Raw genomic sequence first — 7,094 nt, 5'->3', positions numbered from 1 at the left:
AGAGAGAAAGAGAGAGGGGGGGAGAGAGTGAGGTAAAGAGAGAGTGACAGAGGTCTTGTTCAAACCTCCGTGGACCTGTTGAGAAATGATTGCGTGTGTGCACGTGGGCACACGCGCGCGCGCCTGTGATGATCAGATGAAAGAAAACAAGGTCTTTCAATTATCTCTCTCTCTCTCTCTCTCTCTCTCTCTCTCTCCCTCCTTTTTTAAAACCCGTTTTCAGCTACACCCCAGCCTGTTTTCTGGACACCAGTTGTGGTCAGTGAAATGGACACCATTCCCTTGGAGCTCTTGCCGCGTTGTCTGGAAAATTACCTTTTTACTAATTAATGCCTATCTGCAGCCTATGAACAAATGGCCTCTGACCTGTGTCCAATTGGCAGTTAAGCAGGCAGTAGCTAAGCTAAATTAGGCTACTTCTTTCCAAATGTCCTTTTTTCCCCAAATTATTTCATGCGTCTTTTTGTTTATATCAAAATGTATATTTAGTGTTTAAAGTACGTCTTTTCATGTTCAGGAAAGACTTTCAGTGTTGTATATTATTGTACTGTATATAACATTTTGGATTATTATTATTACTAAAGCATATGAGCAGAATTTTAACATATTAATTATATTGGTGTAAGAATCATTAAGTAAAAGTATCACTCCATTACAAGTATGAATTCAAAACTGTATAAAAGTCAAAGTAGTAGGTACATTTATGCAGGAAAACGGGCTTATGTCACCCTTGTATTATCTTATATTATTGGAAGTATTACCTATTGACATGTAAGTAGCATTTCAATGTGATAGTTGGAGATAATGCTGATACAGTCTACTGTCTAACAATGCATCATATTTTATTAGACTAATCAAGTTTGTAACTATATATATAATGACTGCTGCCAAAGAAAAGTACAACATTTAATGGTATTTGGAAGTATAAAGTTGCATGATTAAAATACCTTTGGATTCTACTCAAGTACAGTAACTGAGTATAAGTACTTATTGTAGTTACTTTCCATCACTGCACATAAGCTCCATTTGGGTAGTTTAATCAACAACAATGCCTGGTATTTCTGTAACTGATCAAATGTTTGGAAAGAGCATTTTATTCTGAAGGGTAACTTAAAGCTGTCAGATGAATGTGGAGTACAAAATCCAGTATTTACATAAGAAATATAATTTAAAGTAATGTAAGTACTCCAGTAAAGTACCTCAAAACTGTCCTTAAGTACAGTACTTGAGTTAACGCCACCACTATGAGCTGCTGTTCTTGCTTACTATGACAATATTGTGATCAATCGCTCTGTTATCAACTGCTGTGGAAATGTATGAGATAATACAGCTTTCTAATCATGTTTCTAAAAAAAAGCCCCCAGAGTATAACAGTATCCACTTCCACAGAATCATTCCACACTCGCTTATCGGAAGATGATAGGATATCCCATTCAGAGTGTGTGTGTGTCTATGTTTGTTTTTTATGTAAATCACTGAAGTTTGACCTTCTCTGACATAATTACCCTATTGACCAGACATTCAGTGGTTCATTTCCCAGAGTTCTTGCCTGGGGTCAGCCTGTCAGGCAAGGTTAACTGCTTGATAATATTTCTAAAGGGAGCCATAAACTGTGCATTAAATATTTGGGACGGCCTTAAGGCTATTGAGCTACCTGACAGACCGAAAACAATAAAAAACGCGCCGCAAATGCTGTTCTTTTGTTAAATGAACATGTCGGTTTTATTTGTGAAAACATCAAAGGTTGCAAAATGACAACACTTACTTGCTAGTACTGTACTGAACTCTAATCCTTCCATCTTGAACTGACTGATCACTCCATGAGATGACAGAAGTAGCAGGAAAACATTCTTAAATTGTCTTTTATGTGTGTGTGTGTGTGTGTGTGTGTGTGTGTGTGTGTGTGTGTGATAAAAACCACAGGCTGCTGATTAACAATGAAATAAGAGTAACTAAATGCTCCTGGGCAGCTCTATAGTGCCCGACACTGAGCTATCCTAATGGGAATTGTGCTCCACTCTGGGAAATAATGTTGGGGGTCATATTAGTGTGGGGCTGCTAAAACTGCCCCAATTGTCTATACCTAATGAACCCACGGGACCAAGACATTTTGGCTACAGAATAGGGATATTATCAGAATATTAAGTTCCTGTAAGGTTCAGATAAGTGTCACTGCAATCCAAAACAACAAAAAAGCTCATCACGAAATAAATAAATAAGTAATACCATTTCCCATGGAGACAAGATGAAAGCGTGTTTTCAGCCTTTAAAGATTTATTTGTTCCATCCAGTGTACAAAGGAGGCAGGTCCAAACAGTCACACTTTACTGTGGTGGATTTTTGTTATTTCTAAATCCAGACTCCTTAATTTATTTGTAAAACAATGTCTTTGGGCTATCTAGTCTCAAGTTAGTAATGGTGGCAATAGTGGAGAGTATCTTTTTTTTTCAACGTTTTTTATGGTTCAGTTAAAAATGAATTCATAACTAAACAAAAAACATGCTACTGTATGTGCAGAAAAAACGGTGTCCTTGTTTGACATGAGTGAGGAAGCAAGCATGGGGAAATATCCTGCAAATACATTGTAATGTAAATAAACAGATGTGTTTACCTACAGATACATGCCATCAGTGTTTCTATAAGGCAGGAAACACTGCATTATTCAGCGCTGTCTACATTTTTTTGCTTCATCCATCTGACGGAAGGGATACCTAGTGCGAGTGCTTGCATAAAAATTCTCTGATGTAAATGTGCAAAACAAGCAGTTCCTTGCTCTTACCACATAAAGCATTTAAACGAACAAGGCAAAAGGTTCATTGCCACCGAGCTGCTGCAGCATCAGCTCACAACAGCAATGAGTGACAAGCACAAATAATCCACCTTATTGTCTTCTGTATATTGAATTTGGTGTGTATTATGGAACTCCTTAAACTCCCCTCACTGTGTGTTGCCAGCGTGTGTATGTTTGTTAGGGCATTCACATTCTTCTCACAACTTTGGAGGGCTTCCGCAGAGGAACAGTGAATGTCACTCATTTACTCAGTCAACCGAATCTGTCTTTCAAAAAAAAGCCCTGCCTACGAGAATGATATTGTTTTTAATATGCAACGTTTTGCTGAGTCTGCATGTCTTTTGCAGCATCACCCTCATACTTCACAATCACGGTGATACCAAAAAGTCAGACTTGGTTCCAGTTTAACGCTTTTCTTTTGCAGAAAAACTCCACTGCAGCAAGTCTAAGTTAAAGGTACCTTGTTGAGTGTTTGACCACCTGTACTGTGGAGCAATGCTTTAACTTTTTATTATTTCATTGTACTTTCCGTTTCTCTGTAAAGCACCTTGGTCAACATGTGCCCTATAAATAAATTGATTTGACTTGACATTCACTGGCAGGAATCAAATGCCAAAGTTTCAGTTCCAGTTCAAATGCAGGAATCAGAATCAGGTTTATTGCCAAGTAGGTTTTCACGTACAAGGGATTTGCCATGGTAAGATGGTGCATTACAATAAACATGGAGTAATATAAATAAAGATCAAAATAGAGACAATATATACAATCTAACATAAAATAACCGTTATTCACATTAACAACTGTTATTTACAAGTAGTGTTCCCATCATGTAGATGGGTGGATGTCTGTATCTCATGCAGAAGAGTTCTGCACTCCTGTCACAGATCTGTAATTATCATTTCCATTTTTATTGACCATAACCACGATCTTTCCATAAGCCATAACACCATATCTTAAAGAAAAAGTTCCACAGTTTGGGAAATTCGCTTATCTGCTTTCTCACCGTGAGTTTGAGGAGTTATCTGTATGCTAATTTGAAGCTACAGCCAGCAGCAGGCCAACTTAGCTTAGCATAAAGACTGTAAGGGAAACAGCTAGCACTGCCCAAAGCTAACAAGATCTGCCTACTAGCACCTGTAAAGCTCACTAATTAACATGTTGTGTCTCTCTTTAATTGAATCCATACAAAAAAACATACACAATTGAGGAATGACAATAGACCTTTTCACAGCAACCATTTTGAGTAGGATAAACACAGTGTTACTAATGACACTAATTATTTTTCCATTACATTTAGTGTAACAAAGCCTTTCCAGTGAACATGCACAATAGCAGCACCCTGACTCTATTTTACCTGAATGGAACAGAACCCGTTGGTAACACCTGTGTTTACCATACTAATTCATGTCAAATGGCTGCTGTGAAGACGTTCTATTAGCTGTTTTACATGAAGTTATGTGCCAGATGGTAGCTTTATATTCAGAATACAGATATAAGAGTGGAGTGTTATTGCGCTTCTCATCTAACTGTCAGTAACTAAATAATACTTTAAGATGCCACACTATTCCTTTAACCATAGTTTATTTGCTATAGGTAGATATTGCAGGAAGTGAGAATTTAAAATGCAGGCTACAGAATATATTTATGTATATATATATATGTATGTTCTTGTTTGACAATAGAACTGGCCTGGACACATACTGTACTGTGTGTATGTGCAGAGCAAGAAGGTGATGTGATTCACTGCAGACTAAAGAGGGTAGTAGATGTTGGTGGTAATGTGCTGTAAAAGATAAGAGTATGTCAATATAAGTGGAAAAGAAGAAGGATGCAGCTTTGCAAATCTTTTATGAAGTCAGAAATGCATTCCACATATTTTCGTGTTTTGGTGAGTGATGTTGAATACAAATGTATAGTGAAAACCCCTCAAGCTACCTTTGAGTGCATAATTTGAAACGTTGTTAAAGGATGATAGACAGTTACTCATCGACCCTCCTGTCCTGCTAACCTGGAATTTTGAACCAGCAATCCCCCAGTCATAAGCCCAGAAGTCCAACATTCCTGGGGCTCAGCAATATTGTAATGCCTGTTCAATATACAACAACATGTGTATGCTGATACTGAAATAATTGGCTGCACTTTTCAATTCACCATTGTTCTTTGTTGTTCAGGGGCTATATAGGATGTGAATCGCCAAAAGGTGCAATTAAGTGACAAAGAAAGAAGAAGAAAGAAAGAAAGAAAATCAATGTATTGGGTGTATTTTTCTATCTAATGGAATAGTATAGTACTCACTATTCATATATCAGTCACCATGCAATCAATAATGGAATAGCTTAAACAAAAGTATAGAATTATTTATTAACCAAAATACTCATATAGTGCATTTTTACTTACTTTACCTACTTACTTACTCATTATTTATGTTCGTGCTCCACCATATTCCAGTTTCCTACTTGAATACTAAAAGCCAAATGAAAATGTGCATCTTGCAATGCTACTTACATAGAACACATACACCAACATCACAAACACCCAAATCTAAAATGATTGGAAATCAATTGGAGTCAAGACAGCAAAGGTAAAAAGTAACTGTTATACTATCTCTTCCATGTTCTTGTTAAAAATATTGCTGTGGGCATTCTGACTCAACTGCAGATGAGCTTTAGCTTTCTGTCGAGAGAAGCAAACGTGCAACAATCGATTCAAAATTAGATAAGGGCTTGATCTCCTTGTATCACAGCACAGATACAGGCAGTAGTGTGATCTTACAGTACAAGCTCATTGGTAATTTCATGATCAGAGGCAAGGGATGACCACTTCCAGTGTATATGTGAAAGGGAGTTATCTAATACAGTATACATTAACATTAGATGTGATAGGGAGCTGGTCAATAAAATGAGGTTTTTTCATCTCTTGTAAAAGCAGTGGACCTCCCACCAGGGCGTAATGGCAGTCATATAATAGAAAGGGGAGTCGACCCAAGCTTCTCCTGAGAGGTAAATCCTGTTTTTGTGTAGGAGGTGCGCAGCCGCCCCATATATTAATATATGGCTCCATAAATGTGATAACATGGCCCAAATATGGATATACAACACCCAAAATTTGTTGGGAGATTTCTTTCACATTTAACATTGCTGGTTGAAAACACTGATCCACACAATAACCATATGGAAAGATATAACCCTTTCATATGTTGCAGGCCTATTTGGATAACGTAATATCTGAATAAATTTGCATTCAAGTAGTCATTTGGCTTTATATACAGTACAATACACATGAAGTCATAGTCTGATTAATCTCTTTTCCTGACTGCATGAACTGACAATTCTCCATTTAATCATTTTAAGATGCCTGAAATACCATAATTAGTTCTCTAATAATATAAACCTTCAGTAAACTTCAGTTACATATCTTGTAAGATTAGTGACTTTCATATACACTATGGAAATGATACATTACCCAATTATTTGATGTGAAGGTTTATCTTAGAAGTCTGCATTTTGATCAGTTTGTACATTCATGGCCATTAGTAGAGACTCTGTAGACTAACATTAGTGGTTTTAAACACTGATACCTTAATGGTACGTTTATTTTTTTTCGGCAGGCTGACCATTTAAAACCAGAATACATGAAATATGTTCACATGCCTGTACAACCTACACTGATTTTGAGTCTTATTCTGTGTTTGATCAATTGTTAACATGGAACACAAGAAACCTGGTTCTTCATACCTATGGTTGTCTAAAGTCTGCTACCACTTATTTTGGCTTTTGTATCTGATTGCCAGTAAGAAAAAGTGACAATACAGTTTATCTTCTGCATTGCCAAAGTTAAAGTCATTATTTCAGGGTGTTGATCATCATTATATTATGACATATGACGATCATACCATCATGTTTTTTGTTTTACTGATTAACGACTACGTAACTTGAGTTGATGACACTCCTACACACATAGCAGATGTGTTCACAATATTTCTCCCTGTGGGACATCAAGCTCCTTGCACCATTCCCCATCCTTGGCAACATGACCTCTCTAGCTCAGTCACAGTCCTGTGCCAGGTCATTTTTGGTCCTCCAAGTTTTCTTTTGCCTCAGCGCAACTCTGTGATCTGGCTCCATTCAAAGGACATGGCCCAGCCAGCACAGATGCCTCTGACTTATTTCAGTGGTGATGTTCCTGCTTTTGTTTTCTCTGTATTATTCCAAGGTTGTGATCTTGGCCAGAGGATGCCACATTACCTTCTCAGGCAGCCATTGTGGATGCCCCAATCATCATTGTGTTATTACATGTATAATTC

The sequence above is a fragment of the Morone saxatilis genome, unplaced genomic scaffold, assembly GCF_004916995.1.
Source record: "Morone saxatilis isolate NCDOM2014 unplaced genomic scaffold, NCSU_SB_2.0 Contig21, whole genome shotgun sequence".
In the NCBI taxonomy this organism is placed as follows: domain Eukaryota; kingdom Metazoa; phylum Chordata; class Actinopteri; family Moronidae; genus Morone; species Morone saxatilis.
This window is presented reverse-complemented; position numbering follows the sequence as displayed.